The 22,717-nt window shown below is 44.2% G+C and overlaps 1 non-coding gene across 1 annotated transcript; it reads right to left on the bottom strand.

The window, feature by feature from the left end:
• Positions 1–677: 677 nt before the first annotated feature.
• On the bottom strand, positions 678–781 carry LOC129397713 (U6 spliceosomal RNA). Its single transcript, XR_008625303.2, has one exon. It is a non-coding gene; the product is annotated as a U6 spliceosomal RNA (small nuclear RNA).
• Between the last annotated feature and the right edge of the window lie 21,936 nt (positions 782–22,717).

Genomic DNA, 22,717 nt, shown 5'->3' with positions numbered 1-22,717 from the left:
AGGAGTTCGAGACCAGCCTGATCAACATGGTGAAACCACGTTTCTACTAAAAATACAAAAATTAGCCAGGCATGGTGGCATGTGCCTGTAATCCCAGCCACTCAGGAGGCTGAGGCAGGAGAATCGCTTGAAACTGGGAGGCACAGGTTGCAGTGAGCCGAGATCACACCACTGCACTCCAGCCTGGTCGACAGAGCGAGACTGTGTCTCAAAAAAGAAAAAAGAATGGGTGACAAAGTAATAATATGAGGTCTTTCATTTATCCCACAGAAAATAACTTGTTAAATTATAATACCTGTGTGGGCGAAGGTGCAGTGAAATGGCCATTTTCTTGTAGTATTAGTGGTGTTTAAAATGTATATAAGCCTTCCAGCATAAAGCTTGGAAATTTTTTTTAAATCATACAGACAGTGACTCATTATACTGCCTCCTCCAACTCCTGGCCTCAAGCAATCCTCCCACCTCAGCCTCCCAAAGTGCTGGAATTACAGGCTGACAGCCACCATGCCTGAAAGCTTTGCAATTTACATCAAGGGTAATAAGAATGCTCATGCCCTGTGACTCACAGTAATCTCACTTCTGGAAATTTCACCTTTGGATATAATTCAACCTAAACAAAAGGTCATATGCACAAACACAGTGAAAATCTGGGAGTAATTTTTTTCTCTTTTTTTTAAAAAAATATGGAATGCTTCACAAATTTGCATGTCATTCTTTCACAGAGGCCGTGCCAATCTCTCTATTGTTCCAACTTAAATATGTGTGCTACTGAGGCAAGCATGAGTAATTTAAGATAGAGTGGTTAAGTGAAATAAGGAAGAATTATGGAGAATTTAAAAATCTATGCTATTTATAGGCACCTAGTAACAGCTCAGTAAATATTAGCTGCTACTATTATTATTTTTATGGTAATTTCACTCAATTAAAAACTGTCATTAAAAATTACCATTGTCATGGAACATAATGTCTCCTACTGTATAATTGTAAAAACAGATACAATTTGTCCCTTGGTATATGGGGTATTAGTTCCAGCTCTCCCATTTCTGTGTATACAAAAATCCACGCATACTCAAGTTTTCGAAGTCAGTCCTGTGGAATCCACATATAACACAAATGGGAAAATTAGTGAGGTGTGGTGACAAGCACCTGTAGTCCCAGCTACTTGTGAGGCTGAGGCAGGAGGATTGCTTGAGCCCAGGAGGTTGAGGCTGCAGTGAGCCATAATTGCACCACTGCACTCCAGTCTGGGCAACAGAGTGAGACAGAAGGTTGACTTTTTAATAGAATTTTTCTGTTCACTTGAAGATATGGTCAGGATTGTGGCATATGAAAATTCCTCATAAAATAACTATCTAATCCAATTAATGCTGGAATTGGGAACAGCAGAAGTGTCATCTCAGAGCTACTCACAATGAAAGGTGATGTCTGGGGCTCAGGTGTGTTGAGGTCCCCATGCCTGGACTATGGGTGCTGAGTGGGATTTACTTGTCCATCCATTTTCTATATTCCAGCACTGGGAAACTAGGGACTGTACTTGTTCTCAAGGGAATCTTCAGCTTAGGTGGCTCTGTAAAAGAGAAATTACATCGTTGAAAAATCATCGCAGGTCAGGTGAGGTGGCTCATACCTATAATCCCAGCCCACTGGGAGACTAAGGCAGGAGGATTCCGTGAGGCCAGGAGTTCAAGACCAGCCTGAGCAACACAGTGAAACCTCATCTCTACAAAAAATTAGAAAAAGAACTGGGTGCAGTAAAACATTCGTATAGTCCCAGCTACTCTGGAGGCTGAAATAGGAGGATCGCTTGAGCCCAGGAAGTGGAAGCTGCAGTGAGCTCTGATCTCACCACTGCACTCTAGCCTTGGTGACAGAGTGAGACCCTGTCTCAAGACACACACAAACACACACACAAACACACACACACACACACACACACCCAATCTCATTCTGTCCAGCCTTGACTAATCAAAAGGGCCTTCTGGTTACAGAAGAGGTATGCTCTTTTGTAGGACAGGGAGAGACCAGCAAGCTTGTTCACAGACTTTTCCTCATCCTCTGCTTAGTTTTCCAAGAACCCTCACAGTGGAAATGGAGTCTCTGGGAAAATGACCTAAATCTTTGGGTTACCAGGGGAGAAATATGCCTCCTTTGTCAATTAATAAATGGAACATCTGCCTTAACATCCAGGGAGTTCTGCTAGAATGAATCACTCCCTAAGACCCTGACCAATGCATGGAACATGAAAAACTGAAGTTTAACTGGGTGCAGTGGATCACGCCTGTAATCCCAGCACTTTGGGAGGCTGAGGTGCGCGGATCACCTGAGGTCAAAAGTTCTAGATCAGCCTGGCCAACATGGTGAAACCCCGTCTCTACTAAAAATACAAAAATTAGTTGGGCATGGTGGTGGACACCTGTAATCCCAGCTACTCGGGAGGCTGAGGCAGGAAAATCGCTTGAACCCGGAAGGCGGAGGTTGCAGTTACTTCTAGAAGAATTTACATTAGCCCTTTGAAATCCTTCAACATTCATGAAGGCCAAAGAGTTTTCACCTAATTTAATCTGATGGGTATGAGACCAGAGTCTCTCTAGGGAATAGAGACTCCCAAACAGTTCGACTGGGAAGTGAAGAGAGAATTTATTACTCAAAATCAAAGGGAAATGAAAAGAGGCCAACATAGAATGTCATTATTCTTTCTTGGTGGGGAATGGATTCCAGAGTCATTCTGTGACCTTTACATGACCTCCTTATTAGCATCTAAAAGCTTCCAGTGTAGGATGCAGCCAGCTAGGTTCTCTTCTAATGTAATAAAATTTGCTTCGGCAAATCTTATGCAGAGCCATCTCCAGGCTCCAGAAACAATAGGCTATAAATTACTGGATCTCCCATTTGATACAATGAAGTATGAGCACGGTCCTGAATGACTCCTCTACATACTACTCTGGGTGGCTTGAAGTGAATTTGATACAAGAACTGGAGTGAGTGCAAAGCAGAGCTAGATCTAGGATTAATGTGCTTGGGCCCAGCTCCTCACTACTCACCTATGAGTCTAGTTCCAGAACCCAAGTAGAGGATGGGGAAACAAGGCTCCTGACTTTTTTTCCCTAATATCTGCATCTCTTTCACATTTCTTATCTCCTTGGAAAGAAACTAAACAGGCTCAACTGAAATAACTAAATGATTAAACCCTATACAGAGAATCTCCAAAGACTGACAAAATATCATTCAAGACTGTTACACAGACAGCCTTGAGGATGACTTGATGTACCAGTGATCTACAATATTTGGGATCATTCCAAATTCCCATCAAGGATCTGCCTATATCAACAAAGGAGCCAAAGACCAACCATTCAAATGGGCCCTGCTGCCATGCCTTTTTTTTTTTTTTTTTTTTTTTTTTACAATGCCATCTCTTCATATTGTTCCATTTAACAAAACTGCAGCCCTTCATCTATCCTTAAGTCCCTTGGCCAATGGTACAGAGCCAGAGTATGCTACTCCCTAGCAGGAAATCAACAGGATGACCTACTAAACACCATTCAGAAGATGCTAAGACCCATGAATTGCAACAGGAAAGAAAAGACAGAGAATTAGTCAGACAGGTACATGCTGTGCCAAAAATGCACTACAGCCCCCACCCAATTCTGCCTAATCCTAGCTGGGCTGACACCAACCTGATGAGACAGGCCTATAAGATCTCAAACTAAAACAGAAACTCCTGAACTGGGTTCTTTTGAGCCCAGGAAGCAGCAGTAAATCATTAAAGAACAGATAAGTTCTTAAGGTGAGGGAGAGTTTCAGATAAATGGAATGCTGGTAGAACACAGGGCCCAAAGGAGCAAAAGCTAACCTAAGCCCAGGTAGAACCTTGTTTACTAGAGTATTAGGCATGGGTTGGGGCAACTATTCTAACCAGAGAAACTGGCTTCAGTGAGGGCAAGTTGGCAATCCAAGGTATAGCATGTATAGGGCTGGCAAAATTCAGGGTGACTGAAGCAAAAGCTTAAGAACCAGAAAGACCACATCTGGGGGTAGAGCACAAAACTCTCAAGAGATGAATCTTTGTAAGAGTGAGGCAGAACTATATAGCAGTTTTAGGAGATCTGTTGGTGCCCAGCAAGAGCTCCAAATGGGCTATATGCAGGGATGCAGGCTGTAGTCTCAGGAGAGGAGGTTCACAAAAGTCATTCAGTCCAAGACCTCAAACTGTGTTCTCTACTAAAAGGAATCAAGGCTCCCTAGAGAAATGGCTGACTCCATGTATGGTGCAGTATATTGATCCTGGAACATCTTTTTTGCCAGAAAGCAAGGAAGCCATCAAAGTCCAACAGGATCACGTCAAAAAGACATGAAAGTCAACTTGAAGAGATAATTATTAACCTAGATGAGACAATGTAAGCATCCAAAACAATAAAGACTGCAATGGCCTGAAATACATCAAATGCAAACAATAATCTATGAGTTCATAATGGTATTCAGAAAAAAAAAAACTACTGGTCATTAGAGGGAAGGTTACTAGGTCACTAACTTACTACTCTGAAAAGTGACTTAAGATGAGAGGTAGGGTGGAGAATTAGCTATTTATTCAGTCTTTCCTGTACAAACATAAATTTTTAGGGAGATTGAAGCAGACGAAAGAAATCTGGAAAAATGGAGGTAACTGCTTAATCTGCGGGTTGGGTGCATGGAGGGTCAACATATTTCTTTTGTGTATATTTGAACCCCCTACAAAAAAAGCACAAGACAGAATGTGAGCCAAGCAACTTAGGGTTTAGGCAAGGCTTCTGCCTACAAGAGACACTAGGATATGAGAGGTAGTTTTAGCCCTAATGGGCTGAGCCAACTGGAGGTATATAGGGAAGTGCTAAATTGCAGAGGTATCATGTTGCCCAGCACTTGATCAAATCCTAGATCCTAGGTCTGCTTGGTAGCATGTTTCCTAGGTAGTGGATCTGAGGCTACCTATAGAACTTCCTTTGCAGTCATAATTCGCTCAGAAACTACAAAAGTGCTTGCTCTTGAAAATGGAGTCTTTGTTCATTTCATGATTCTATAAAAGAACACAGACTGCATAATTTATAAAAAGGAAGGAAAGAAAAAAGGAAGGAAGGAGGGAAGGAGGGAAAAAGGGAAAGAGGGAAGGAAAGGAAGGAAGGGAAAGAAGGAAAGGAAGGAAGGGAAAGAGAGAAAGAGGGAAGGAGGAAGGGAGGGAAGGAGGGAGGGAGGGAGAGAGAGAGGGAGGGAGAGGAAGGGAAGAAAAGGGAAGAGAAGGGAAAGGAAGAAGAAAAGGAAAGGAAAGGAATAAATTTTATTTCTTAACAGTTCTGGATGTTAGGAAGTCCAAGGTTGAGGGGCCTGCATCTGGTAAGGGTCTTCTTGCTGCATCATCCCACTACAGAAGGCAGAAGGAAAAGAGAGTGCAAGAAAGCAAGAGGGCAAAAGGGGCTGAACTCTGTTTTATAATAAGCCCACTCTGTGATTACTAATCTATTACCACAATAACAACATTAACTCATTCATGAAGGCTATTTTATTAGGCCCCACATCCCAACTGTTGCATTGAGGATTGAGTTTCCAGCACATAAACTTTGGGGGACACATTTAAACCATAGCAGAGCACTTAGGTTAATTCAACTAAGAGGAGCTGGGAAAATCAAAGGCATGAGAAAGACAGCAAAAGCTAGCAGAGAGAAATGCATAGGTTAAGGAAAAAAGTCACAGTGAATTCTGTAGTGCAGGCTACTTTATCAAAAGCACCTAAAAAAGATCTCATTAACTCCCCCAGCTCACCTCCACCCACATCTAAAGAGCCACACACAGCACCACCAAAGGCAGCACAATGAGAACAGCATTCTCCTCAACAGACAAGCTGGGAGTATCTAGACACCTGACCTCAATAGCTCCAGAACAGCCCTAAAACATTTCCTCCCTAACCACCACTCAAGTCACCAGCTTGGAAAGTATTAAGAAAACCCGAATCCTGACACACCACTATGAAACAACTTAAAACAGCAAAGAACAACCCATTTAAACAGCAATGCCAGCTGTTGGGAAAAAAAGGAACAATGAGTAGAGGAGAAACAGACCTCTCGGGGTCCACCAAGACCCAGTCTCTCAGCTTCAGCACTTTTAAATGCAGAATCCATACCCCTCTGGGGCCTGTGGAGCTCCACAAGGCATGCCGTCCTCAAAGATAAATAAGCAGGCAAGCTGGCTAGAAAACCACTAAGGGTATTATTCTTTAAAGAATCTTTATAGGGTCAAAGAGGAATGGGTCTTAACTGGCTATGTGAACTCCCCACAGATTCTGAGGATGATGTCAGTATCCCTTTCTGGATGTGTTTAACACTTTGCAGTCACTTGTATTCCTGCCACTGAGTGCCACTGCTTTGCTAATTTGAACTGATTCCAGCTCACGCTGACCCCAGCTCCCTGGATGTTACCATTAGCCAAGACTGTCACCCATACTGTACCCTTTCAAAGAGTCCTAAAAACAGCTCTTCACCTACTCTTCCAAGACAAGTAAAAATGTCTGCCAAAGAAATGGGGAAAAAAGATTCAGAGAGTGAAAACAATTAATATACTAACAAGAGAGCAAAAAGCAAAGGGGGAGGAGAAACTAGGAAAATCATAGATGGGCTCTCACCTATTTCCAAAGCTGGGCTAATGTCCTTTTGCTTGTGTCTGAATAAGGCACCAATTTTAAGCTGCTAATGAAAAAAAAGAAAAAGAGAAAGAAGCAGGCCCAGGCTGGGCGCAGTGGCTCATGCCTGTAATCCCAGCAGTTTGGGAGGCCGAGGCGGGTGGATCACCCAAAGTCAGGAGTTCTAGACCAGCCTGGTCAACATGGTGAAACACCATCTCTACTAAAAATACAAAAAATTAGCCAGGTATCGTGGCACATGTCTGTAAATCCAGCTACTCAGGAGGCTGAGGCAGGAGAATTGCTTGAACCTGGAAGGCAGAGAATGTGGTGACCTGAGATCACGCCATTGCCCTCAAGCCACGGCAATGAGAACAAAATTCAGTAAAAACAAAACAAAACAAAACACAACCACCATAAAATAACTCAGACTTAATTAAATACAACCCTAGTGGTGAATGACTAAAGATGGATTACTCATAACAGAGATAACAGTCCAATAAGAATCCAGGCATCTTACCTTTTAATAACAAAAAAATCCTTTCCTTCGAAAGTAACATCCTCTCAAGGCCAGGAATTCCATTAGTAGAAAGCCTTCCTAAAAAACAAAATTCCTGGCCAGGCATGGGTTCACGTCTGTAATCTCAGCACTCTGGGAGGCCGAGGCGGGAAGATCACTTGATGTCAGGAGTCGAGGCGGGAAGATCACTTGACGTCAGGAGTTTGAGACTGGCCCGGCCAACATGGTGAAACCCCATCTCCACTAAAAAGACAAAAATTAGCCTGCTGTGGTGGTGGGCACCTGTAATCCCAGCGACTTGGGAGGCTAAGGCAGGAGAATTTCTTGAACCCAGGAGGCAGAGGTTGCAGTGACCAGCAAGGTTGCGCCATTGTACCCCAGCCTGGGTGATAAGAGTGAAAACTCCATCTCAAAAAAAAAAAAAAAAATTCCTTTGGGAAGGCCTTCTACATAAAAATCTTCAACATGAGACTGGAAAAAAGGGTATGGGATCATCACCGGACCTTTGGCTTTTACAGCTCAAGCTATAAGAACAAAAAGAAAAAGGGATATCATTTAAACACAGTATGTAGAAAAGAATAATTATTGAATCTGTACTGGTCTTTAACTTTTACACTTTGATCTTTAATTCTGTTATTGTGATTGAGTCCAAAGAAAAATAGTATGAGTAAAATAAAAAGAACACCAAAAATGCTAATATTCTGTTTACCAAAGTCTGTAGTGAAATATCCCATTAAATCCAAGTGCAGTGACACACCCACAATCCCAAGCACTTTGGGAGGCTGAGGCGGGTGAATCTCCTGAAGTCAGGAGTTCAAGGCCAGCCTGGCCAACATGGTGAAACCCCAACTCTACTACAAATACAAAAATTAGGCAGGCGTGGTGGCAGAGGCCTGTAATCCCAGCTACTTAGGAGGCTGAGACAGGGAGAATTGCTTGAACCCAGGAGGTGAGCTTGCCATGAGCTGAGATCATACCACTGCACTCCAGCGTGGGCGACAGAACAAAACTTCAACCTCCAAAAAAAAAAAAAAAAAAAAAAAAAAAAACACAGCTAGCAGGTGACATTTGCTATGGGGAGACTAGGGATATGATCTTGCTGCAATCCTTCCATTTTAGTAAATCTAAACAGTGTGAATCCATTCTGTTTCATCCCCACTCCACTCCAGAGCCAAAACAAGAAAATCAATTATATTTCTAGTTCTTTAAAAACATATCTAACTAAATCATCTAATTAAAAGATAATATGCATGGTTCCATACTCTAAAAGAAAACTTATGTCCTGCATATCATGGACATTTGATGAATGCTTATTCAGTTGACTGGTGTAGACTTCAGTAATAACCTGTTCAATGCATTATGCCAGATGAATCTTGCATCTCAAAAGTAGAACAAATATTGTTCTTTCAGTTTTGTCTACCCATGAATGCAATATTTACTAATAAAAAGAAAATGAGTTTATTGTTCTAGAGAGTATGAGAATTTTGACAACATCAATTCTCCTGTCCTAGGACATAATTAATACTTAGAGGCATAATATTTCATGTGGAAGCTACCATTAAATCAATGTTAAGTGTTAATTACCTCACATAATCTTCTAATCTGACTTAAGACTGAAGACGTACCTCACAAAGTTGATTTATCAAGTTGTAAATCTTCACCTGTTGAATTCATAAGTTCATGTCTGAAAGGAGAAAATAAATACTTAATATTCACTAGGCAATATTCAGCAAAGTAATATCCACTAGTACATATTTAATATTTCATCATGAACTGCGGGTGTGAAGAGAAAAGACAGGCTGGGCACAGTGGCTCACACCTGTAATCCCAGCAGTTTGGGAGGCTGAGGCAGGCAGATTATGAGGTCAGGAGTTCGAGACCAGCCTGGCCAACATGGTAAAACCCCGTCTGTACTAAAAGTACAATAATTAGCTGGGCATGGTGGCAGGCACCTGTAATCCCAGCTACTCGGGAGGCTGAGGCAGGAGAATTGCCTGAACCCAGGAGGTGGAGGTTGCAGAAACCATTATCACGCCACTGCATTCCAGCGTGGGCAAGAGAGCAAGATTCTGTCTCAATCAATCAATCAATAAAAATATAAGGAGGAAGCATTTACTGTGTATTTATATGTCTGGTATTATGTGAAGCACTTTACTATCTTATCAAATCTTTGGGACAGATCTTCAGTTCTCATGACCACAAAAGAGGATACTAAAGCTCAGACAGGAGAAGAGATGTGGCCAGCCTGTGTCCCCAGGGCCTATGGTCTTACCACTATGTTACAGTGTTTCCAGATATCACATGTTGTGAGATTTTTGCTTTAAAATGAACCAAAAAAAAACCAAAGGTGAAAAAGGCATAAGCTATTAAAAAGTGGGAGAAACACTAAGAGAACCTTAAGCATGTAACTAAAAATATTATGGAAATGTTATTGAATTCATTAGCAAATTTAGTGCTAGGTTTTCATTGAGGAGTAGGTTATATTACTCATAATGAAGAAAAATGTTCATTTTAAGTACATTAATACCATCAATATTGTTTATCATGTTTAAATGTTCACTTAAAGCAATTCAGTTAAAATTCTGCATATCATACAATTTTATAGTTTGCTAGTAGGTTACAAGTAAATAGTCACCCAAATAAAAACATCATGTTTTCCACTGGTTGTTGCTCTTTTTAGGTGAGCATTTGATGTATACCAACAGAGAGAGGATAATAACAAATCGCTAATTTCTTTCATCACTATATAAAGGTGGCTTCAGGATAGAATAGTATCAGGGCAATGATGAATTTGAAATCTAACATCAATTCAGTGATGCATCAAGATAAAAGTAGAGACAATAGGGGCACCTTGGTGAGTACTGAACATTTTATTTATTTATTTATTTTGAGATGGAGTTTTGCTCTTTTTGCCCAGGCTAGAGTGCAATGGTGCAACCTCGGCTCACCGCAACCTCTGCCTCCTGGGTTCAAGCGATTCTCCTGCCTTGGCCTCCCGAATAGCTGGGATTACAGACATGCACCACCACACCCGTCTAATTTTGTATTTTTAGTAGAGATGGGGTTTCTCCATGTTGGTCAGGCTGGTCTCGAACTCCCAACCTAGATATCTGCCTGCCTTGGCCTCCCAAAGTGCTAGGATTACAGGTGTGAGCCACCGCGCCCAGATGAATTCCAAATTTAACAAAGCAGACTAAGAGAAACAATTCATTTAAAAAAATAATATTTGGCCAGGCATGGTGGCTCACACCTGTAATCCCAGCACTTTGGGAGGCTGAGTTGAGTGGATCAGGAGGTCAGCAGTTCAAGACCAGCCTAGCCAAGATCATGAAACCCCGTCTCTACTAAAAATACAAAAATCAGCCAGGTGTGGTGGCTGGTGCCTGTAATCCTAGCTGCTCGGGAGGCTGAGACAGAGAACTGCTTGAACCCGGGAGGCGGAGGTTGCAGTGAGCCGAGATCGTGCCACTGCACTCCAGCCTGGGGGACAGAGTGAGGTTCCATCTCAAAAAAAATAAATAAATAATTCAATGAAATCCCTAAGATCCAGGGCTTTGCAATAAATATGTAAATAAATTTCCAATCTCCATACTGAAAGTTTAAAAGAAATGCTAACTAATAACTAAAGAAATACAACTTTTCCTCAGCTTTGCAGCAATCTAGAAACAAAGTGTGTAGACACTACAAAGCACCTTACAAGGAGAAACGTGTAAGGATGGCATGACTCGCCGGCAGCCCTGGGCTTGTCCACGGTACCCCCATGATGAACAGTAACTCCATTGTGTAAACGCCCGTGAACATAAGATTACAGGACTTTTCCAGTTTAGACATACCATATTTTCTTTCAGACAATTCTTCAATTTGTTTACGTAGATCAGCGATACGATGATTCCATTTCTCTGAAAATCAAGCAAAAGTTGCTTCTCAATAATACGTCCCTATGTCAGAACAGCACTAACGTATAATGACTGATTTCATATATTTTACATTCTAACAGTCCATATCATTTTATTGCTTTCAAGAAAAAATTTCCCCTTTTTGATGGTTCTTAGAATTGGTTTAATGGGAGACTATTAGAGAAGCTGAAAAGCAGGAGGGCAGAAAAGTTCAATCAAATTAAACACAATAACAGGGAGGTCACAATGAGGCGGTCTCCAGAAGTCTTTTAGCAAACTTCCTAAAACATGTCTCAGCTGTGTGAAATAAGACTTTACAGCAGCCAGGTGCAGTGGTGCAGGCCTGTAATCCCAGCACTTTGGCAGCAGAGGCAGGCGGATCGCTTTGAGCTCAGGGCAACATAGCCAAAACCCCCCTCCCTAGCCCCACCCCCACCCCGTCCCTATCAAAAATACAAAACAGCAGGGCATGGTGGCGGGCGCCTGTAGTCCCAGCTACTCAGGAGGCTGAGGCAGGAGAATCACCTGAACCCAGGAGGCAGACATTGCAGTGAGCCAAGATCACGCCACTGCTAGCCTGGATGACAGAGCAAGACTCCACCTCAAAAAAACAAAAACAAAAACACAAGATTAAGAGGGACCCCTGACCTTACAGATACAAGTTTAAGAGGGACCCCTAAGCAAAAAATGCCAATCCTTTTTCTCCCGATCATTGAAACACCAGGAGGGTGTAACAGTTTTGCAGCCTAGCTGTAGCAGGCTGATGCCCCCAAGATGCCCATATCCTAATCCCGGGAACTGGTGAACATGACCTTATATGGCAAAAGGGGCTTTGCAGATATAATGAAGTTAATGGTCTTTGGCTTTTGGGGTTGATGTGCTCACTCGGATCCTTGTAAGAGCAGAGCAGGTGATGGAGAGGGTGGGAGGTGTAGTGACAGAAGCAGGAAACTCCAGTCATTCGAGACGGGCAGCACAAGCTGAGGAGTGCAGGCCACCTCTACGGCCAGGAAATGGATTCTCCCGCAGAGCCTCGGAAGCCACCGACCCTGCTCCCACCTTGACTCAGTAGGACTTACTGTAGAATTCTGGCCTTCAGACCTGTAAGGGAATACATTTTGGTTGTTTTAAGTCACTAAGTGTGTGGTAATTTGTTGCAGCAGCCACAGGAAACTAGTATTGTAGTGAAGCCTCAAAACCCCCCTGAAGGGGCTGGGCTCAGTGGCTCATGCCTGTAATCCCAGCACTTTGGGAGGCCGAGGTGGGTGGATCACTTGAGGTCAGGAGTTCGAGACCAGCCCAGCCAACATGGTGAAATGCCATCTATACAAAAAATACAAAAACTAGCCGGGCATGGTGGCACATGCCTGTAATCTCAGCTACTCAGGAGGCTGAGACAGGAGAATTGTTTGAACCCAGGGGGGCGGAGGTTGCAGTGAACTGAGATTCCACCACTGCACTCCAGCCTGGGTGACAGAGCGACGCTCCATCTCGAAAACAAAACAAAACAAAAAAACCCCACCTGAAGGTTTCCAGTTCTGCCAGCAGTCTCCCACCCAACCCCCAGAAGCAGACATTCCATTGCTGTGGGCCATGGACAGGCAGAAGGAAGCACCTTCTCATGGCAGAGGCCTACCCAGGAGAAACCCAAGGGAAGGCACTGCTGGGCTGGCCCCTCTCTGCCAAGGCCATATTCTTTTTTGTTTGAGGCCAGTTTCACTCTGTCTCCCAGACTGGAGTGCAGGGGCACAATCTCGGCTCACTTCAACCTCTGCCTCCCCAGTTCAAGTGATTCTCCTGCCTCAGTCTCCTGAGTAGCTGGGATTACAGGAGTGTAGCATGCCTAGCTAATTTTTGTATTTCTAGTAGAGATGCGGTTTTGCCATGTTGCCCAGGCTGGACTCGAACTCCTTGCCTCAAGTAGTCCACCTGTCTCAGCCCCGCAAAGTGCTTGTATTACAGGAGTGAGCCACTGCACCCAGCATTTGCCAAGACCTTTGATGGCAGGCTTTTTCCAGGTGATCAGTCCTTGTCTGGTCTGGCTCTGCCCCACTCTCCTTCTCACCTAGTTGGAATCCCTAGCTACTTTTCAGTAGAGGAGAGTGTGTACCCCAATCCCAGCTTGGTTCAGATCTGCATTTAACTCATGGAACCTGGCTGCTCCCCAGGTCCTGAAGAAAAAAACGGTCTCTCTGTGGGTATGATAAAAGATGGGCCTGTCCCCAGGACCCTGTGAGAGGGAAGCCCAATGTCCCACCAGGTTGGCAGGGCTGGGGAAGGGAAAGTGTTATGGCAGCCCCAAGAAAAAAAAGAGGCAGCAGAGGGAGCAGGACAGCGCTCACATGGAACTCATGCCACTGCCTGAGGGGAGGGAGGAGTGCACGCCAGTGACGTCAGGGGGCAGAGAGGCGCAGTTCCAGGGCGGCTTTCCCCCTCACTTCCTGCCATGTTACTCTGATCGCCTCCAGGTGAGCCTGCCCACTTTGTGCCCAGGGGCCTGTAGAAAACCACAGCTCCCCATGGTTATGGCCCCAGGAGTGGGGCAGAGCAGGGAGGAGTCCTGGACAGAGGAGAGGCAGGGGCAGGAGGGAGTGGGCCTCAAACTCCAGGAGGGGGCCCTTCTCATGGGTCCTGCTTTCTGGCTTCTCCTTCCTTACCCCTGGGCTGATCACTTGGGGAAGAACTGAGACAAAGTTTCTCACCCTCAGGCCCAAGGGGTTTAATTACTGGGCCCTTAGGGAGGTGTGAGCCCCCTGAAAGGATGCAAGGTTTTGTTTTGTTTTGTTTTTTGAGACAGAGTTTCGCTCCTGTTGCCCAGGCTGGAGTGCAGTGGCGTGATCTCACCACACTACAACCTGCACCTCCCAGATTCAAGTGATTCTCCTGCCTCAGCCTCTGGAGTAGCTGGGATTACAGGTGGCTGCCACCACGCCCGGCTAATTTTTTGTATTTTTAGTAGAGACAGGGTTTCACCATGTTGGGCAGGCTGGTCTTGAACTCCTGACCTCAGGTGATCCGACTGGCTCCACCTCCCAAAGTTCTGGGATTACATGAGCCACTGTGCTTGGCCACGATGAAAGGTTTTGTGTGGAAAGCATGTACATGCCTTTCTGGGAAAACAGTCCACAGCTCTTATTCTCAGCAGGCTTCACAGTCAAAAAAGGTTAGAACTCTTGCTACAGAGCTGTGGAAGCAGCAAGGTGAGGGGCCTGCCAAGGGCACTCTGGGCACCACCTGGGCACTCTCGAGCCCATCATCCCCTAGGCAGGCTGCACTGCTTGGTATTTGCAGAGCTGAGGGGGTGGGGCATGTGGGGACTGTGAAATCGCCCTGAGATGACCCACAGTCCTCAGCTGGGAAGTGAGCGCTGCATCTCCTGCAGCGTCCTCCATCCCTAGAGCCATGGGGCCAGGAGAACTGGCCCTTGCAGCAAGTGAAAAGCCTATTATTGATTCCCTCCCTAGCCATGTAGACAGTGAACCAAGACACTCATATCAGGTAAATGCCTTGTTCTCTGTTACCGAGGTAACCAGTAGGCATTCCCAGATACAGCAAAGGTCCTCACACCAAGATATGCACCTGGCCACCTGAGGAAAGAGAAAGGACTATCTGAGGGGATGGGGCTGAGCTGGGTGTGGAGTGGTCCTTGTGGGTCTTGGAGAGTGGGAGGGGGAGCAGCATGAGCCAGGCCTTGAGGCAGAAGGACAACCAGGAGACAGCCTGGAAAAAGTGCTGGACCCACAAGGGCTCAAGGCTGGCCAGAGGGGAGGTGGGATAGGCTGCAAAGTCCTGAGGTCTGAAGATTGGCCCTGGCAGGAAGAAACCAGGTAAGGTGGGGTGTTACCTACATCCTCGGGGCCAGATGCAGGCCAGAGCCAGCCAATTACCAGGCCCTTAGGGAGGTGTGAGCCCCTTGAAATGATGCAAGCTTTTTTGTTTTTGTTTTGGAGATGGAGTTTCACTCTTGTCGCACAAGCTGGCACCTTTGCCCAGAGCAGGCACCAAGACTTCTGGCTCTGGGTGTGACCTCAGTCTGGGTAAAAGCCCCAGCCCCCACCAGGACCACCTACCCCTTAGACTACTTCAGGTGCTGAGCCCAAGCCAGGGGCAGGAAGCTAAACTGATGCCTAGGGTAATCCCAACAAAGTCCCTGGTTCCCCGCAGCTATGGAGCTGACGGGGAATTACATCCCAAACCCCAGATGCTGGCTCTCAAACTAACACTGAGCCCTCAGTGCCCACAGGGAGATACAATCAGTGCACTTTCCAGATGGGGAAATGGGATCAGAGAAGTGCAACAGCCTTGCCCAATGCCGCAGACCAGGGCTCCAGGCCCAGAGTGTTCTTTTGTCACTGTGTTCGGAGGGCAGCAGCTGCTGTGATGTACCCACCTGAGCCTGGGAGCTTTCTCCAACTTTGGAAGCCCAGGAGCATGGCCCCTGTCCACAGATGCACCTGGCATGAGGCGTGCCCAGAGGGACAGAAGCAGATGAGTTTCGTCTCCTCCACTGGATTGTGAGGGCCTAGAAGGAGACAAGGGTCTGCTTGAGAAGGCAGTGAATAGCGAGCAGCCTGAGGCAGTGTCCCTCTGGATGGATCCACAGTGCCTGGATGGAACCTGGCTCAGACAGAGCTCAGTTCTGCAGGTCCCTGAGGCATGGACAGTTCACAGCTACCAAGTGTAGGAGTCTGGATTCAAAGCCAACGGCGTGACTCCAAAGTCCCTGCCCTAGCCCCTGGGCCACCCTTGCAGGCCCATCAGATGCCCAGGCCAGCAGCACAGCCAGCCAAGACCAGGGAAACTTGGGGAGCCTCAGAGCACCCCCAGGTATTCCAACCTAATCCTCGTGCCCCGCCTCTCACCACCCTTCTTCCTGCTTTAACCTCAACCCCTACACAAAGCCTGGGCCACTTAATGTGGCATCAAACAGATGCCTCAATAAATCAGTCTAATCTTGAAAAAAAAAAGACTTAACAGATATACAATTGCACGTTAGAATGCTAAAGACCATAAACATATAACAACTTAAAGTACATATAAATTCAATATATATCCAATCATTGTAACTACGACACAGTAGAATATTAAAATACTATTTTCAAAATGTATACAAGCTTAATGTTCTATGTATTCAAACTATTCAAAATACAAATCATCAACATAAATTGCCACTAATATTCAGTCCCTTCACAGGACACATGATTCACTGGGAGTTAATTAGCAGCCGGCAGGCAGTAACACACAGCAAAAATGAAAACCAAGAGGTGAAATAGTTCTGAAATAAAGGTTTTAAAGCTAACAGAAATCACTGAATTACTAAGTCATTAGCACTAATTTTGAGCCAACTAACTAATTAATATGAGATGACACAATGTCCTATACTTTGGTAAATACAGACTATGTTTAAACAATGTCTGTAACGTGACTTGTAAAATGCTCCTGGCTTTACAAAGATGTGATTAAGATGTAGTAACACATGCTAAACCATTTCCCCCTGTAGAGCATGTGGTAACTTTCATCAGTCACATTGAGAGTCCAGAAGATAAAGTAAAAGGTCATGGATTTCGCTGAGAACTTACCAGAGTTGAACTCCCTCATTTTCCGTTCCCCAGCATTGGCGGGTTCTGGGACTGGTGGCTGCGGTGGCTCGTTGGTCTTTGTCTCTTAGAAGGTGGGGAATAATCATCATCTTGAAAAAGAAAAAATGGTCATTACTGAAGGAACCATCTTAGGTTACAGCCACCTCTGGGTCAATTCCCAACATTCAAAAGCTGAGCAGGGCTTTAAAGCTATCTTGTTAATAATTATTTCTGTATTGCAAACTTCAGCATACTTTTTTCTAGTTACATTTGAAATGTTATTCTTTTGGGATGTGCTCAAGTGAGTACTGCTTTTTCCTCTGCCTTGCTTCATTACTTTTTAGTTTCCTTCATTTGAATCATCATTGTAAGTCTCCCCTTCTCCTCAAATAACTTTCAAATTGCTGCCAAGAACTATGTTCTATCTTAAGGCTTTTGAGAAAAAACTTTCAATGAAGATAGCCACCTAAAGTTATACAAATATAGAAGAAACAGGATAAAATAAAGCTTAGATTGGAAAAAATATTTAAGATTATACAAAATTCACGTGTAAACAAGGGAAGCTGAGTAATTGTATGTTCAAATACTTTTAACAAGTGCAAAACATGTAGGCTTAAAGAAATAGAGCTGGCCAGGCATGGTGGTTCATGCCTGTAATTCCAACAGTTTGGGAGGCCGAGGCAGGCAGATAACTTGAAGTCAGGAATTCGAGACCAGCCTGGCCAACAGAGTGAAACCCTCTCTCTACTAAAAATACAAAAATTAGGCCAGGAGTGATGGCTCATGCCTGTGATCCCAGCACTTTGAGAGGCCGAGGCGGGTAGATCACCTGAGGTCAGGAGTTTGAGACCAGCCTAACCAACATAGGGAAACCCCGTCTCTACTAAAACTACAACATTAGCCGGGTGTGGTGGCACATGCCTGTAATCCCAGCTACTCAGGAGGCTGAGACAGGAGAAACCCTTGAACCCAAAAGGCAAAGATTGTGGTGAGCCGAGATTGTGCCATTGCACTCCAGCCTGGGCAAAAACAGCGAAACTCCGTCTCAAAAAAAAAAAAAAAGAAAAAATTAGCCAGGCGTGGTGGCACATGCCTGTAATCCCAGCTACTTGGGAGGCTGAGGCAGGAGAATTGCTTGAACCCAGGAGGCTGAAGTTGCGGTGAGCTGAGACTGCACCATTGCACTCCAGCCTGGGTAGCAGAGCAAGACCCTGTCTCAAAAAAAAAAAAAAAAAAAAAAGAGAGAGAGAAAGAAAGAAAGAGGGCTACATTATTTATGAAACAGATACTGTTAACTCAGTCACCAGAAAGCCTGTGTATAAATGAGCAGTGAGATATTCAAGCACAGCACACACACACTTCTCAGGACAGCTGTCATGAGAGTTCCGTGCTCGTTTGCTTCTGGATACATCAGCAACTCACTCTGCTATGATCCTGCAATACATCTCATGTTAGAATTAGAGACATCTGGGCCAGGCACAGTGGCTGACGCCTGTAATCCTAACACTTTGGGAAGCCGAGGCAGGCAGATCACCTAAGGTCAGGAGGTTGAGACCAGCCTGGCCAACATGGTGAAATGCTGTCTCTACCAAAAATACAAAAAATTAGCTGGGCATGGTGGCACGCACCTGTAATCCCAGCTACTCAGGAGCCTGAGGCAGGAGAATCGCTTGAACCTGGGAGGTGGAAGTTGCAGTGAGCCGAGATCATGCCACTGCACTCCAGCATCGGGGACAGAGCAAGGCTCTGTCAAAAAAAAAAAAAAAAAAAGAAACAGAAAAAGAATAAGAAAAAGAAAAAAGAATTAGAGACATCTGGATCAAATCAGCTGCCAGTCTCGCAAAGTGTCGGGTAACATCCTATTAAGATTGCTGCTTACACATCATCTATAAAATACTGAAAATATCATTTTAAGAAATCTTTTTTTTTATTTTGAGACAGAGTTTTGCTCGTTGCCCAGGCTGGAGTGCAAAGTTGCGATCTCAGCTCACTGCAATCTCTGCCCCCTGGGTTCAAGCAATTCTCCTTCCTCAGCCTCCTGAGTAGGTGGGATTACAGGCATGCACCACCATGCCTGGCTAATTTTGTATTTTCAGTTGAGACAGGGTTTCTCCATATTGGTCAGGCTGGTCTCGAACTCCCGACCTCAGGTGATCCACTGATCTTGGCCTCCCAAAGTGCTGGGATTACAGGTGTGAGCCACCATGCCTAGCCAAGAAACCCTTATTTTAAAACAAGCCAGGCGCGGTGGCTCATGCCTATAATCCCAGCACTTTGGGAAGCCAAGGCGGGTGGATCACTTGACGTCAGTTGTTTGAGACCAGCCTGGGCAACATGTTGTAACCCCATCTCTACTAAAAATATATTTTAAAAATTAGCTGGGCATGGTGGTGGGCACCTGTAATCCCAGCTTCTCAGGAGGCTGAGGCAGGAGAACCACTTGAACCTGGGAGGTGGAGGTTGCAGTGAGTGGAGATCACGCCACTGCACTCTAGCCTGGGTGACAATAGAAAGACTCCATCTCAAAAACAAAACAAAACAAAACAAAACAAAAAACCACTAAAAAAAAGACTCCATTTCAAAAACAAAACTAAAACCAGAAACACAACACAAATGTAGTACACAAATGAAAATAATTACTGTGTTAAATACAGTTTCATAGAAAATAAAAGACCAATCAAATACAATAAGCTGCCTTTTTAGATGGGTATGTTATTCTTCTTTCACAGCTAAAGAAACAGGCTCAGAGAATGTTATTTGATTGGACCGTGTTGCATTTCTGGACAGTGCAGCTGAGATCAGACTTTGTGTGTAACTCCACTAGCCTACCAGGGTGACTCTCATAAAGGTAAGAAATGTAAATTTGGCCTAATATACAAAGTTGCCAGGGCAGCACTGGGTCAATTCTACATACAGTACTTCTATGTTCATCAAGGGAAACCTTAAGGGAAAGTGAAAATGCTTCTAGAAGGCGACTGGACACCAGCGCCTTTGCTTGTTGCCTTTGGGCTCTTTTTCTAAGGCCAACAGTGACCTGAAATTATTGACTGGCTTTTCCAATCAAGTGGACAAAATGGTACCAAGGTCGCCAACATCGATGTAGAACATCGATGTTCTACAACATTGCTTAACGCAAGGGGAGACGCTCCTGACTCAGAGTGTTTAATTGCTCACCTACTTCTTTTTCTGCCCTCTTGGGCTTCTGAAATGAAAAGAACCCTGGGGTGATACAGTGAGTCAAAGGGGTGCCAGCCGCATCACAGCAAAATAGATTCCTAAAAAATCCCTGGCCTAAGATGACAGCCTTGGCTGGATCAGTTTGAATGTGCTGATAGTGGACATGGTAGAGGGAAGGTGGTTGAAATGTTCATATTAAAGAACTTCCACACAGATTGCAAGAAAAGAGAGAGGAATGGAGATGGCAGCACGAGCCCCTAAATAAAAGCAGATGCTTTGAGATCAGTTATATTTCTTCTGACAAAAATTAAAGACAGAAACCAAAGTTTAGCCTGAGACTACAATTAATTGGGCAATAAGCCAGAGGCACATATGGCATAGACAGATTTAAACATTTCTCCCTTATATTAATACAAATACTAAAATTACAAATACTTTGATTCCAAATAAAACAAATATTTTAAAACTTTAATGAATAAATACTGGGGTCTACAGTAGTATTTGAAGGAGATCTCACAAACAGGTTTGGGTTTTGAAGGTTAGAACTAGTGGTCTGGAGAATTCATTTCATTCTGAGACAGAAAGAGAGGAATTTCTTGGGTTCCTTCAGGAATGCGTCTAGTTTTGCCTCATCTTTGTTTGAACTATAGATACAGCAGAAGAAAACATGAGGATTTCACAGATTTAAGGTGCAAAAGTCACTGGGTTCTCTAAGAAGTCTGGGATTCTTCTGCTGGAAAAATAAGTTTGTTGAGAAAAAATGAGTTGGGGAGGCTGTTATTGAAGTGAAGCAGAATTGTTTTTACTAATCTGCTTATTACCCACTCTGTAATGTGGAAACAAATTATTCACTCACAAGGTCCTCTTACTGTTCCTAGAATGCAGTGGAAAGAGAACAGATTAGTTTTTCTCCCTCAGAACACAACCACTAGAAACATTCTACCTCAGATGAGATATTGCCTAATTATTTTCAAAAGACAGTGAAAAATCATGGATGTAAATGTTTGCTGCAAAATAAATACATGCTAGAAACAGAAGCATCTGGGTCACAGCTATATTAGAGCTACCTGTGTTCCCCTGTCACTGAGATTAAAACAAAAATGTCCAATACAATCATTCACAGCATGGGAGAGGGGAAGTTGAGGGATGGAAAGGCCAGGCATAAAAGGATTTCAGAATTTCCGTCCATAAGGAAGTGGCTTTGTGCACTGTCTGTTACTGCGTGCAAGGTGAAGTTTGGAGAATGAAAACGTGCAGTAACAAGGGCTCCTTTGTCCATCTCACCTCTCCAGATACCACGTTTCAGACATGTTGCATTTCACTTGAAAGATTGATATAATTCTTTTAAAAGAACACTTGCGGTGTTTGAAGCGACAAAGGCTGCTGTGACAAAAAAGCAGTGAAAGGGAATTTTTTTTAAAAAAAATCAAACAACAACAACAAAAACCCCACAGAAAAGCAAACAACAAACAAACAAAAAACAGAGGAAGAAGTCAAACACCCTGAGCTATGACTACTTCAAGGAAGGGGCTACAAGAGGCAGTTGGAAATTCTATTTGCTTTGCAACTGTGGGTTTTCCGGCCTGCTTCCTTTCTAAAGTATATTATTCTGCTTTTGGTTCATGAAATTATCAGTTTCTGTTTTCTGGAACAGCTATGTACTTTCTTTATCTATCATCTATCTATCTGTTTACTATCTGTCTTTTCTACCTTTTGCTATCAAAAGCTTGGGTCAAGCAGTATAGAATTCCAGTGTATGTTCACTCTACCATTTAAAACAAGAGCTCTTCTAGGAATTCTCCATCACATCATAAACCTGAGCTTTCTAAAACAAGGTGTGGCAAACTACCATACATGGACAATGTCTGACACAGTCTGCGTTTGTAAGTAAAGTTGTAATGGGACACAGCCACATACATGTGTTATATAACGTCTCTGGCTACTTTCATGGTATAATGGAAGAGCTGAGTCATTGAGAGAGAGACCATATGGCTTGGAAAATTTAAAATATTTAACATTTAGCCCTTTGCAGAAAATATTTGCTGACTCTTGTTTTAAAAGATCTCTGTGTCCAGGCGCGGTGGCTCACGCCTGTAATCCCAGCACTTTGGGAGGCCGAGGCTAGCTAATCACGAGGCCAGGAGATCGAGACCATCCTGGCTAACCCAGTGAAACCCCGTCTCTACTAAAAATACAAAAAAATTAGCCGGGTGTGGTGGCGGGCGACTGTAGTCCCAGCTACTCCAGAGGCTGAGGCAGGAGAATGGTGTGAACCTGGGAGGAGGAGCTTGCAGTGAGCCGAGATCGTGCCACTGCATTCCAGCCTGGGCAACAGAGCAAGACTCCATCTCAAAAAAAAAAAAAAAGGATCTCTGTTTAGAATGCTACCTATTGCCTTCTGGATAGAATCACAACTCTTTACCACAATCAACACAGCTTCAGCCCTGCTTCTATATCCAGCCTCATCTATTTCTGCTCCTCCTCCTTATTTTCCTCCTGGACATGCTGATGGATTGTCAGCTTCCCAGATGTGTGAGAGTCTCTCCTGCCTTCCTAACATTCTCATGCTCTCCCTCTGCCTCTCAAGAACTTCCTGCCCCATCTCTCATGACAAATCCCTTCTTCATTCTTTAAGATGAAGCCCCTTTGCTCCTTCCTTAAGGATGTCTGTCTGGCTTCATTTTGGGGGACGTGCTCCTTCTGCATCTCCCAGAGCCAGCCTGTGTGTGTCAGCTACAACATTTCTTTGCATCTCTGTGTCATATATCACCAAATCTGCCTAAGCTTGAGTGAGTCACTGCATGACAATTTCAGACTCCACCAGCAATGTCCCCACTAACCACAAGGCTTAGACATTTGTCCAGTATGCTCGGGGTTGTGGGATGGTAGCAGTAACCAGCTG

Source organism: Pan paniscus, chromosome 3 (genome assembly GCF_029289425.2).
Source record: "Pan paniscus chromosome 3, NHGRI_mPanPan1-v2.0_pri, whole genome shotgun sequence".
Lineage (NCBI taxonomy): Eukaryota > Metazoa > Chordata > Mammalia > Primates > Hominidae > Pan > Pan paniscus.
Note: the sequence above shows the minus strand (reverse complement) of the source record. Positions and strands in the feature narration are given on the sequence as shown.